At 35.0% G+C, this 13,705-nt stretch overlaps 1 pseudogene across 1 annotated transcript; it reads right to left on the bottom strand.

The window, feature by feature from the left end:
* Positions 1 to 1,079: 1,079 nt before the first annotated feature.
* On the bottom strand, positions 1,080 to 12,131 carry LOC143624118 (puromycin-sensitive aminopeptidase-like; annotated as a pseudogene). The gene is made up of 31 exons (XR_013152039.1): positions 12,114 to 12,131; positions 11,958 to 12,007; positions 11,381 to 11,458; positions 11,230 to 11,271; positions 11,011 to 11,151; positions 10,851 to 10,925; positions 10,592 to 10,668; positions 9,491 to 9,604; positions 9,349 to 9,423; positions 9,156 to 9,263; positions 7,855 to 8,067; positions 6,954 to 7,015; positions 6,822 to 6,849; positions 6,622 to 6,708; positions 6,489 to 6,514; positions 6,343 to 6,406; positions 6,171 to 6,251; positions 6,018 to 6,089; positions 5,849 to 5,917; positions 5,651 to 5,760; positions 5,484 to 5,564; positions 5,233 to 5,395; positions 4,995 to 5,143; positions 4,619 to 4,757; positions 4,399 to 4,545; positions 3,270 to 3,351; positions 3,011 to 3,186; positions 2,821 to 2,931; positions 1,764 to 1,880; positions 1,536 to 1,607; positions 1,080 to 1,278 (listed from the first exon to the last, which is right to left on the bottom strand). The product of XR_013152039.1 is annotated as a puromycin-sensitive aminopeptidase-like (transcript).
* Between the last annotated feature and the right edge of the window lie 1,574 nt (positions 12,132 to 13,705).

Below are 13,705 nucleotides of genomic sequence, written 5' to 3' on the forward strand. Positions count from 1 at the left end.
TTAGCTATATATAGTAATAAAACCGGTTCCAACGGTCAAAAACGGCTATATAGCCGTTGGAACCGGTTTCTAACGGCTATAATGTTTGAATTTCAAAAAAAAAACCGGTGGAACCGGTTTTTACGTAATAACCGGTCCCGGTTCCAACCCTACCCGGTTCCTAAAAGTTTGCATTTCTGGGCATCGGTTCGGGTCGGGAACCGAACCGGTTCCTGACTGGAACCGGTGTCATTTTCTACCCGGTGTAAAAATAAACCGGTTCCGAACCGGTTCGGGTTTTCAAGGTGAACCCGATTTGTGCACGTCTAGCTTGCAGTGTGTGACATGTTGTAGTGTTAGAATAATAATATTCAGTTATTGCATTGTTTAGTTAGTTATGTAGTTAACCCACCGGCAAATTCATACTTTGGTTAACTACCAAAGTATTTAACTACCAAAGTATCCTTTTGTTCAGTCTTCTAATGAAATATGCATGCTTGCTTGGAAATTTATTTTTTTGTTGCATTGGACCACCAAATGATCCAATTAAAAGAAGAAATTAATTTTGTTATGTTTGTAGTCACAGGACACAAAATTAATAGAGATAAATGTTTTAATACACTGGATAAACTCTAGCTACTTAATTTTAATTCCACAGTGCCTGTGCATGATTCAGTCGTTCAGATTTTGTCCTAGTTTTATTGTGCATTCAGCCAATCTCTGTTCAAACTTTATCAAGTTTTTGACTTTGTGTTCTCTAGTCTATGATGAGGGTTGCACAACGATAAGATATTTGATACATGGGATGTTTGAAATGAAATGAAGATATTTTTGTTTGTCTTTGAAGAATGTTGTGGTGTACTTACTGTTTTGTTGATGTTTTTAGTCAACATAACTCATCATTCATAGTTCAACATTTTTACGTCTACTTTTCATTCGGTTTTATTAATGGTTCACGAAAAGTTATCCGCGTGAAAGGGGATGGTGACCGAAGGCAATGGTGCCATGGTGGTGGTCGTGACTTCATGCTTTCGAGTGAATTGGGTGTAAATAAACGGCTTTACCCCCCAACACCGCAACGCGAGGGTGGCAATACTAGTTCCTACTAAATAGAAAGCTAAAGCCAGTCTTATCAAATCTAATTTTTCGTTTGAAACTAGAAAAATATGTAAATTTTATTCAAGTTTGGTTCATAAAAAAGAAGGAAGAAAAAGATCTCTAAACAGCCAAACTCTTCGAAGCAATCTCGTATACATTCTCCGAAAGCCCGTTAGATGACACGATCATCTCCAGCTGTGCCTGTTTCCAGTAACAACCATTTATCAAACGGGTCAAATTAACTCTTGACTCACAGTCAAATGGGTCAAACCTATTGAAAGTCCCCAATCTCTAATTATATTTAAAGATTCACAGTATTACTGTAAAAGTATAGTTTTTGTAACATAATTAATTCAGTAAAAAAAATTAAAATTAAAAGATGGACAAAAAAGGTGTTTACGGATCAACCTAAAACCGTTGACTTGTTACTTAACCCGTTTAAGATCAAGATGTGTTACCTTGGCAAGGTTTTGGCGGGTTTCATCATACCGCTTCCACCGAGAAAAGGCTGAAACCATGCGAGACGCCACCTGCAACCAAGACAAAGGCAAAATGATAAATTCAGCATGACCCGGAAAATTTGCATCATATAAATCTATTAAGACTACAAAGGTGTCCTGAAAATATGATTTTGAGAGGACCCAAGAAAAGAGAAACTGAAAAAGGGTAAAAAAAGTCATTTGTACCTGTGGGTTCAGTTTGTCAAGTTGCACCACAATTTCTCCCAAGAACTTGTAGCCCCAACCGTCTTTGGCATGGAAATTAACGGGCGAAGCACAAAATCCTCCAATCAATGAGTACACCTGTTCAAATTGATTTGTAGAAATTAGATTTGGCTAGCGGAGCCTGGTTTGACCCACTTCATTTGGGGATTGGTGTACACCAGTCACTGTGGTGCATCATACGGACCGCATGATCCAATGGCCCGTATGATAAGGCAAAAAAACGGTCATACAGGCCGAATTACTTTGTCACGGCTCACATTAGTTAATTCTTTGTCAATCAAAAGAATAACACAGGCTCGTATCTGTCTTATGGGCTATGGCCCACATGTAGGCTTGTAAACGAACCGAACAATCAGTAAACCGCTCGGTAAAAAGTTCGTTTATGTTAGTTTATGTAATAAACAAACGAACATGAACAAGAGATTTTGTTCGTTTGATTAAACACGAATGATCATGGACACATGTTTCTTTCGTTCATTTATGGTCGTGGACATTTGCTTATGCTTGTTCATATATAGTCTTTTAATTACGTTCGTTTAAGTTCTTAATGTATTAGGCTTGTTCGCTTGTGTTCATTTATGTTCATTTGCATTTGTTTATGTTGTTGATTTGTGTTCGTGTATGTTCTTAAGCTATTCGTTTAGACTTTTAAAAAACGAACATGCTCATTTTCTTAACGAACAAAGAAGGACAAAAGAACTTTGTTAGATTAATTGTCCGTGTATGTGTTTATGACAATGTTTGTCTTTGGTTAAAGATAAATGAACAAGCATGAGCATCCCCCCTTTGTGCTCATGTTTGTTTGTTTCATTTGCAGGCCTACCCATATGGCCACTTTCTCCGTGCTATACGCCCGTATTGGCATGTCAACGGTGTTTGTTTATCTGTCCCTTTTCATTTCTAAGCAAGTTAAACAGACCCAACAGTCTTGTTAGCAACAAAATCCAACCCGTTTTGTGGAAATCGCCACCTTTAAAAAAAGGTAATAGCGATTAAATTAACATACGAAGATTCTAACCTTGTTGGGATTTTTAAGGTCAAATGCCGGATGGCTCAAAAGTTTGTAAACATTCTCGACATTCCCAGGAATATCCGACGAGGATTGAAGTGCAAACCACTTATTAACCACCTGGAAACACAAATAAAATCCTATCAATTTTTTTAAATAAGTATTAATGGTATTTGATTTGAAGGTGTGAAGAGGCTACCAAATAGTCATGTTGCCATTGGTTATAAAAATCAGCCAACGCATCATCACGGGCTTTACCGGGCTTCTGGGCAATAGCTGCCAGAGCCGAAAACTGATCCGTCATATGGGTGGCGGTTTTGTATTCGTGCAATACAAGCTCGGTAATTTCTTCATCTTCAAGAGATGCAAGATAACCTTTTTTTTCAAAAAATCAATGGTCAAAAACAAAGATTTTTAGTGCCTAAAACAAAAAGGTCAAACAAGAAGTCAAAAAATACCGAGGGCGGTGTTCTTTAAAGCCCGTCTCGCCATGTTTGCATGGTCAAACACGTACTTTTCGGTGCTCCTATTTTCTTTCACCTGTCAAGCATTTCAATATTGAAAGCGATTTTCGTGATATTGTTAAATCATATAATCAGACATCATTTGTAATATAAACTTTTTGAAGTAGGGGGGGGGGGTGTAAACAAGCCCAGCGGCTCGTTAAAAGCTCAAATCAAGATGAGCTTAAACAAGCTCAACCTAGCTCGAGCCAAAAAATAGTCTAGTTTAATAAACGATCTGGAGCTGGCTCGCGCACCTAATCGAATATATTATTTATTTGATATAAATTTATATTATATATAAGATTATGATAAAAAAACAAAAAAAACTATATAATATATTATCTTATATATGAAAATTGTGAATAAAAATATATAAAAAAATAATTATAAATATATACAAATCTATATCTGATAAATAAGTAAACGAGAGTGCCACTTGTTACAATTCCATGAACCCTTGTTTACTTTTCCCACTTCTCTTTCTTCACTTAATAAGTAAGTTTGTTTTCCGCTTCTCTTTCTTAATTCCTAAATCTTCATTACTATCATTTACTTTTTCTGGCTCTCTTTATTCACCTAATAGATAGTTTGTTTTCCACTTCTCTATTTTGATTTCTAAATCCTTATTACCAAGTATTTAATATTTTCTTTATTCAAAACGGGGTGCAATACACGAATTTTTAGCCTAGTTAGTTAATAAATAATAAACAAGTAGGGCGCGAGTCAAGCTCGAGCTCGAGCTCTCGTAAATTAAGCAAGTATTTAATATTTTCTTTATTCAAAAACGGGGTGCAATACACGGATTTTTAGCCTAGTTAATAAATAATAAACAAGTAGGGCGCGAGTCAAGCTCGAGCTCGAGCTCTCGTAAATTAAGCAAGCTGAGCTCAAGCCTAGTCGAGATCTGGCTCACCGCGGCTCCCTTATACCCATATATTAAGGTTATGCTGAACTAGAATAATATTTCGAGCATTTGCCATATTTTATTATTCAACGGAAAAAATAACATCTTTTTGTGAATACAAAATGAAAAGGTATATTAAGTTAGAAAAAATAATAGTTTAATAATTAAAATCAATACCAGATTTACAAGCTCTTGCTTCAATTCTGAAGCTAACTGCTTTCTGATAAACTTTCTAACCGCATGGACCGCATCAGGGTCGGCTACTTCCATCATATCCATGATCTCACCTTCACCAGGAAGAGTTATTGCTCTTGCAATAAATTCCTGAAAACATCAATTTAGTTCTACAGTCTACACTTTATTTAATAAAAAACAATAAAAAAAGTGAACAAAATACCTTGTCAAGACTCGAATCCAAAAGAATGCATTTTATACCATGCACAAACTTAGGATCAAGAACCAACGCGTTATTGTTTTGGAAATTAACAACTTGACTAAGCATCAATTTCCTTGCCAATATTTGTCCTGCTTCCCAACTACAATAAAATATTGTCTTTTAAAACTCTGTTTTTTTAATAAACACCCGTTTTGATTAATAAACATGTGAATAAACACGTGTTTTGCTTAACAACGTGCGACTTCCTTCATAAATGTGTGTTTTGTTTAATCAATGTGCGTGTTTTCTTTTTTAACGCGTGTTTTCTTTAATAAACGCACATTTTCTATAATATGGGCGTGTTTTATTTTAAGCATACATTTTTATTAGAAGTTACCGGTTAAATCCATCTGAATCATGAGCAAGAAGGAAAAACAAATCATTGTCAGTGAGATCTGAGTGTAGACGAATAGGCGCACTGTAACCCCGTAACAGAGAAGGAACAGGCTTCTCAGGCACATCGGTGAACACAAATTCTTCTTCACCCTATAATACAAGACATGGGTCGGTTTCGACATTCTGAGATTAAAATTGAAATGAATACTTTTTAAAAATCTTTGAATACAAAACTTCACCTTTGTAACTCTGAGAACGGTGGTGTAAACGGGCTCTAATTTCCCATCATGATAAATTGATGATAATGGCATATTTTTACCATTTGAGTCAAGAAGACCAGTAGCCACGGGAATAAACATTGGCTCCTTTACTGGCTGACCTGGCGTAGGCGGAACCGTTTGACTGGAAAAGGCTCGACATTGACAAGTTATTAACATAATATCAAAAGGTCAACATCTCAGAAATATCAAAAGGAAAAGAAAAACTTTACCTAAACTTTAAAGAAAAGGTATGAGCTTCGGCATTGTAAGAAGATGTAACCTTAACGATCGGAGTTCCGGCTTGTGAATACCTTAAATTGTTTATTGATAAATAATCTGAATCTTTTTATCCTAACAATAGAAATTCAAAAAGAGACTTGGTCAAATGGTCAAATACCATAATAAGAAATTAGCAAAATCGGCATCATTAGCATCTCGCATAGCAGCAAAGAAATCTTCACATGTTACTGCCTGCCCATCATGCCTTTCAAAGTACAAATCCGTACCCTAAAATCATAAACGTCTCAACATTAATAAAAAAATAATCGCATAAAAATTATATATTCATATTCAACTGTTTTGGCATCGGTTTAACCTTTCGAAACCCTTGACTTCCCAATAATGTTTTGTACATGCGCACAACTTCCGCTCCCTTCTCATACACCTGAATTATAAAATAGGAAAAGACAAATTAGTCATCTTTTTTATTGCAAAAATAAAGTAACAATAATCACACAAGAAAACGAATAAATCCAAAATCATACCGTTACGGTGTAGAAGTTGTCCATCTTGATGTAAGAGTGAGGCCTAACAGGGTGAGCCATTGGACCCGCATCCTAGAAAATTCGTAACATATTAAAAAATGAATAAATGATCCAACTATAAGAAAATGATATTAAGTTATTAGTTTAAAAAACCTGTGAAAATTGATATATACGAAGCTTTGACACGTCACCAATCCGCTTGACCGTACGGCTTCCCAAATCAGACGAAAATTCCTGCAAACATTGTTATAAGTTATAACCACTAAAATCTAGAAAACAAATACTTAAAAATAAAGAAACACAACTTAATGAAGTTGGTGCACGCTTGATCACGGAAAACGGTAAGCCCTTCTTTTAAACTCAATTGGAACCAGTCCCGACATGTTACTCTACAAATATTTGAGTATACATTTAGAATAAAAAACATATGATATAAAACTGAATACAATTAAAAATTGGATATAAGAGAACCTGTTGCCGGTCCAATTATGAAAATACTGCAAAATTGAGAAGAAAATATACACACGTCATAAATATGATTTAAATGATTTTCGTTTAAATAAAAAAAAATAAAATAAATAAATTAAATACACAAACAACATACCTCATGACCAATAACACCCAAAATTGCAGCATAATCTGCATCGGTAGCGGTTTCTGGTGATGCCAAAACAAGTCTGGAGTTGAAGATCTATTTAACCAAAAAAAGATGAACAGATAAACATTGTATTATACGGGAAAAGATAATAATAACAACAATAATAATAATAATAATAATAATAATAATAACGATCAAGTGCGTACATTCAAGCTCTTGTTTTCCATGGCTCCCCTGGTAATCACAAGTTTATAGAAAGGTAAAATGGTTAACGCGGCAAAATATATCTAAAATACAAAAATAAATAAAAACAGATTGCTTAACAAGTTAACACTTACATGTTGAAGTCTGGAACAGAGACAATATTAAAGATGTCAAGATCGTATTCACGACCAAAAACCTACAAAAACAAATATTATAAAAAGGGTGAGTCAATACTCAACCAAATTAAAATGTTAATATAAGTTTTTTTTTATCTTAACAGTCAAACAGAATCAAACCTCCTATATATTTTACTTTAGAAAAATAGATAATTGAACTAATAATAAAGTTTCTGTGTTTATATATAGCATGTTATTTGTTCATAAAAAATTTAAATAAAAAAGTAAAGGACAACCGAACAAACACGAAGGGAGCATGTTCATTCGTTTAAATTTAACCAAACAAACGATTGAACACGAACAATTAAACAAAGTTTTCTTGTTTGTTCATTCACTAACAGTATAAACGAACGGACATAACTAAACATAGACGAACAAACATAATTGATAAACACTTGATGGTTAGTATGAATATCAATATGTTGAGCCTAAAAAGTAGTAAAACTAGACTAAATTGTAATGAGTGATACAATATTTGCATAAAATTAGACTAAATTGTTATGAGCCAAAAAGATTTAAATATATATACACGGGCTTAAATAAACAAAAACTAGCAAACATAAATGAACGTTCACAAACATAACTTAAACAGCGAGACACTTGTTCATGTTCGTTCACTTAACTAAGCGAACAAAAAATGTTGTTCATGTTTGTTCGTTTATTAAATAAAACAAACTTCCTGCCAAACGGTCACTGAACACTCGGTTTGTTTACATGCCTAAATGTAAGTGTTTGCGAATTCGTTCCGCCGTTTTGACTCAAACGAAGACAATGTGTTTCGACCCGTTACACGAACCCACTTATTTTCTCCACCTTTACAATAAAGAAAAGGTAATAAAAGATCATGAAAAGAGCTTACATCTTCATCCCATTTCATGGATGCTTTGAGAGAATACATGGCATGCTCGGTTTTTGGAAGATCCTCCGGTGGGGTCCATATTTTCAGGTCAACTTTACGACCCGAACATGTGGTAAAAGTATCGTCTCGGCTTTCTAACTGGCCAGCAACTAACGCGAACAGATAGCACGGTTTCTTAAACGGGTCCTCCCAAAGAGCAAAATGCTTCCCGCCCTAAAGTAGTTTTCAAATACATGAAAAAATAAAATAAAAGTTTGATAAGCGGGTAATGATTTGTTACAATATAACTATAATTTTAGGTAAATATTTAATTTAAAAACTATTTCTATATCTTGATTATTGGATATCCAAACAACCGTTAGGCCGATCTTCTAAATTAATATAACATCTAGGGGTGTGCATCAAACAAAATAATTGATCGTGACCAAAAAAGCGCAAGTAAAATAACCAACCCCAAACAAAAAATGACGGTTTGGTTGTATGTTTTGCGTACTTAAAACCAAAAAAACTGAACCAACCCGAATTTATGGATTCTCGTTTTTAATTTTTAAACTTTAAGTAAATTTATAAGAATTTGATAATAGTGTTACCCAAATATTTTAGTCCAAATATGCAATAAAAATTTTAATATTATGTAACAAAAAGATTTAGCCAGGCCCGGCTCCGAGAACGGTTAAAAATTTCTGGGCCGAAGGCGAAAATTTTTTTGGGCCTTAATAAAAAAGGGATATCTTGTTGGGTTTACAATTTAGTTTTTTTAAAAAGCCTTAATTTTTTGGGCCTTGTGATTTGGTTGTGTAAAAAAAAAGTTTTATATAAGAATATAGTCAAAATGTCTCAAGTGAGGTTAGAACTCACAACCTTTTGGTTGAAAGTCATACCCCTTTGCCACTAAACCAAGCTAGTGGTTGTGATATTAAGTTTAAACATTATATATACATATTGTTTTTCATTAAAATATATATATAATTTTTTTTTTTAAAAAAAAAATCCGGGCCTATCGAGGTGTCGGGCCGGGGTCGTCGACCACCCGGCCCTCCCTTATAGCCGGGCCTGGATTTAGCCCCGAATTCAAAATTTTTTTGTTTGTCAATTATTTTCGACTCAAACTGTAAAACCGACCGGTTTTCGAAAACTCAAAAACCGAAGTTTTGGTTTTTGGTTCAGTTTGAGTCCAAACCGACCCAAACTGACCCATGCGCGCCCCTAACAAATCTCTAGGTCAAGACATTAAAACAAAAACAATCAAAGTTAAAATTGCGATTAAAGCTTAATATTAATTATACACAAAATATTTTCACCTCTAGGTCTCCTTGCTCGATAAGATTTCCATTGGACAACAACACAGGGTACAGTGACTTGTCGGCCTCAATACGGCAAGTATATTTTGCCATAACATCGGGAAGATCCTGAAACAATAAACATATAAAAATTTAAAGAGAGAGAGAAGAAGAAAAGGTGGAATACAAATCAACAATCAATTCAATAAGGCACCTGATAAAATGTTATCTTTCGGAAGCCTTCAGCTTCACATTGTGTGCAAAAGTTACCAGAAGACTTGTAAAGACCCTGCACAAAAAGAACAAAACTTAATCACATAAATACAAAAAAGAAGCTTATACAATAACTGTTTTACCTCTAAAGATGTGTTCTTTTGTGGTAAAATCTCGGTGACGGTTTCCAAGATAAAGTTCCCACTTGGAGGTGAAGTGAGAATAAGATGACGTGTGTCCAAGTGAAAATCTCCCTCCTGACCAAAAAAAAAATGTAAACTTTAGCCATTTATTTTATCTGAATTCAGGATAGACATTGTGGGTAGGCCTGTAAATAAGCTGAGTCAGAGTGTGCTCGAGCTCGGCTCGTTTACAAACTGAACAGAGCCGAGCCAAGCCAGTTCATATATGTTAACGTGCTGAAATTTTCAACTTGAGCCAGCTTGTGACTCGTCAAGTCAGCTTGTTAATTTAAAAAATAAAACTTGTATTGTTTACACATTGATGTATAAAACGGTATATAATATTTGTAACATACACGTAATGGAAATTTTATAAACTACAAAATTCATGATTTATACATATTAAAATTTGGGATTTACTTTTAAACGATCCAAGACGCCCTGCTTGCGGTGCGCGCATATAATGTATATATGCGTGAACCCTCAGGTGGGCAAAAGTAAAATTGCACTAATTTTGACATTATTTTACTAATCTCATGAAAATAACGTTAAAAGTGGCGGAAGGTTAATCAGGCATCATGTGGTGACGTTGATAGCCGAAAGACAAGGGCACATGCACCAATCAGCCGGTGTCCCGATGATTGAGTGCTATGTGCCTTATGTCCAAGGCTTGATGCAAAACTACTATCGAGCCGGGGGTCTCACCGGAAGCAGTCTCTATATCCCTATGGGATAGAGGTAAGGCTGTCTACATCTTACCCTCCTCAGACCCTACCATAGCATTGCTATTGGTGGGATACACTGAGTACGATGATGATGATGACGACGACTTTTAAATGATCCAAACGGGAATTTTCAATATTAAGATAATTTTTTTCATATAAAATGTAGAACAACTTTAACTTATATGTAGACACACACACGCATATAATCAGGATTTAACTTGCCAACAAGCCAAGCTAACCTTGGCTTGAGCCTTGAGCTTGGCTCATTTACAAATCAACCAATTCCGAGCAAGGTTTTGGAACAGCCCTCCTTGTGGGTTGGGTCCATATTACATACCTTGAGTTCATTGCCATTAACTTTGACTGAAATCAGCTTGAGATCAACCCCGTCCAAGACCAATGGAGAGGAGGCACCTGTCCCAACAACAAACAAATTCAAGAAAAGAATAATCCAAATTACAAAATCAGCTTTAATAAAACAGAATTTAGAAGATAGTGTGCTTTTTATTGTGTAAAGTTGCAAAAACAAAAGAATCAGTTGTTTTAATTAATAAGATACTACTAAGTACTAAAATGACCAAAACAGCAGATCATACCATTAACTCTCGGAACAACACTAATTTTTGCAGACACGATTGTTTTTTCTTCGCCCAACGAAATGACAAGTCCACCTGATTAACAAACAGCTCATTAATACACATCATAAATACAAATCATAAACAAGTAATATATGTTTTAAGTAAACCAAATACAAACTGTATCAAAGTAGTAGTCAGGTAACTTGTAATCTTTCAAAAAGATTTCTTTAGGGGCATCCATTTTCGACTCTTCAACTGACTTTGGAACAGGCTGGGTTGCCACAGACCGAATGAGTGTCCTACTCGTTAAATTTGTTCTCTAAGAAACAAACATGTTTCAGTTATTGTAATAAAATAGATCATACAAATCATTGTTTTATAAAGCACAAAGACTAACCTGTAAAGAATGATATGGAAATCGGCAACTTTTATGTAATATCTACAAAACAATAATATGCCACAAAAACGTTCAAATTAGTTCGAAAATACAAATCGTGAGATGTTAAGAATAAGATCAATAAAAATAAATAAATTTATTTATATGAAACCTGTGAAGTGTGATAACGTTTGTATTTAGAGACGGTATTGACACATGTGGCTGATGAAACACGGGAAGCACCTGGAAGCTGCAATGTTTTCGCTCATAAATGTAATTACCTCATGTAATAACTTTTAATCATGCGCTTAAAAAATATCTTTTTTTAACAGCTTAAAAAATATCATTAAGATATAAGAAGTAGCAATTTTATACCGTATTACATATTCCATGGAACCAATTGACTGCTAATGATTCTGATTATTTATAATCAAATTTAAAGTATCCCTATCTTTAAGAGAGTAATTATCAAATCACAATAAACACTTTGAAACACACATCCAAGTAACCTAAAGATGAAACGAATAAAACCGTATAATCATGCTTAATCCTTAAAAACAGTAAAATGTCCCGAAAAAGACCATGTTTCATTAGAGTTCTTGAAATCAAGAAAGCAACTTTTTGAAACAAGCATTTCAATTACATTTTTTGCAAGAATACCATCCTTTAATTATTAAAAAAAAAGTTTTTTTTTAAGTCAAAGCAATGTAAGACAGCATTAATTAACCGAAAAGAAAGATAAAGATTACATGAGCAGAGGAAATGAAGCCCAAGAGACAAGTCCTCGGAAAGCTAGAACCTTTGCATGGAATAATCAATCGAGCCATCATTCATCAGCTAATAATAATAATAACAATCAAGATTCTGAGAAATTCGAATAAAGATGCCCAGATGAACAAACCTACTCAGTGTTAAAACCCTTAAAGATGGAGTGTGAATAAGGCGAGTGTTTCTTGTGTGCAAGATAGGGTTGGTTAATTTGGAATTATGGCCAAGAAAAATCAAATTCAAAATAAAATAGAAGAATTTACCTTTGTGTTGAGTTGATCTGAGTGACTAGTGATGAGGTGGGAATCTGAGAGCCTTGAAAAAACCTAAGTTGAAACAAAGGTTTAAAGAGGCCCAAAGACTATTAAGATATGATAAAACTATGAAAAAATGGCAAAGAAAACGTGTTTATGTTTGTACGGTTTTTCCAATAGTCGTCCTTGTTAAACCTAATAACAGAAGACATCTTTTATATTCAAAAAAACATTGCACGGTTCGTCCTTTTCACTAACAAGGGTTAGTTTTCCTCGTTAAATCCAGTCATGTGCACCTCATGTGAGGGCAATTTAGTCTTTTTACCCCCCTCAGGGGTTATTTGTGTAATTGACTTAAAATTTTGGACTTTAAATAAATAAAAGTTTTTTTTTTCTCTTTAACCATCATCTTCTTCCCCAAATATTCATAACTCACCATCAACACACAACCAAACACCAGTGCACCACCCACCATCATCATCACAGAAAGCCTAGATCTACGACAACCATCGCCACCACCAAATCGGAATTTGAAGAACTCCGGCGACCGCACCATCAACCGTCGCCGCCATACTTTACGTCATTTGCTCCGGCGTGGTTTGTAACTCTTCAAGAACTTTGCGCGACTCGAATCTACGGCTCAACCCACCGACAATATCAAACAAGTCCGCCAAAAACAATTCCAACAACTCCGGCGAGCTTACATCTCCGGCTCATAACATCTTACACGCCTTAGAAGTCAGATCTTGTGTCATCTACTTAAAAATAATACAATCATAACCAGCCCCTGTCTTGGTAGAAAACCCAGTTAAAGTTAGGGTTTTATTTTCTTAATCGTTCCTGAAGCAAAATCGAAACAAATCGGAGATGCTAGCATTCTGGCTATATAAATCAGAACCAAAACGATTGACTATTGGAAAAGCCCTATGCTTTTGTCAGTTTCCGTTTTTTTCTCGGCAAGAAACCGAACGGCACACAGGAAATGGTAACCTCTTCTACTGGTGACCACTTATAACCGGCGTTGGTGTGGTTGCTGGTGTATATTGTTTTGTGTTTTCAAGTTTTTGTGGTTGTTGTCATATATAGTTTTGGGTGGTGTTTGGTGGCGTCGGTTCCAAGATGTTGGCCGAAATTGATGACCGTTATGGTGGTGGAGTGGTGTTTGGGGATAGGGAGAGAAGTAAGGGAGATTGTTAACATTGAGGATATGGTGGGCAGTAAGAGATATGGATAACAGTGAGAATTAACAGTGAGAAAAACACTTTTATTTATTTAAAGCCCAAAATTTTAGGTCAATTACACAAATAATCCCTAACGGGGTAAAAAGACTAAATTGCCCTCACATGAGGTGCACATGACTGGATTTAACAAGACAAACTAACCCTCGTTAGTGAAAAGGACGAACCGTGCAACGTTTTTTGAACACAAAGGATGTTTTCTATCATTAAGTTTGCCAAAGGACATCCATTGAAAAA

The sequence above is a fragment of the Bidens hawaiensis genome, unplaced genomic scaffold (assembly GCF_021521415.1).
Source record: "Bidens hawaiensis isolate Kalapana, Puna unplaced genomic scaffold, B.hawaiensis_p1.1 tig00000369_1, whole genome shotgun sequence".
In the NCBI taxonomy this organism is placed as follows: Eukaryota; Viridiplantae; Streptophyta; class Magnoliopsida; order Asterales; family Asteraceae; genus Bidens; species Bidens hawaiensis.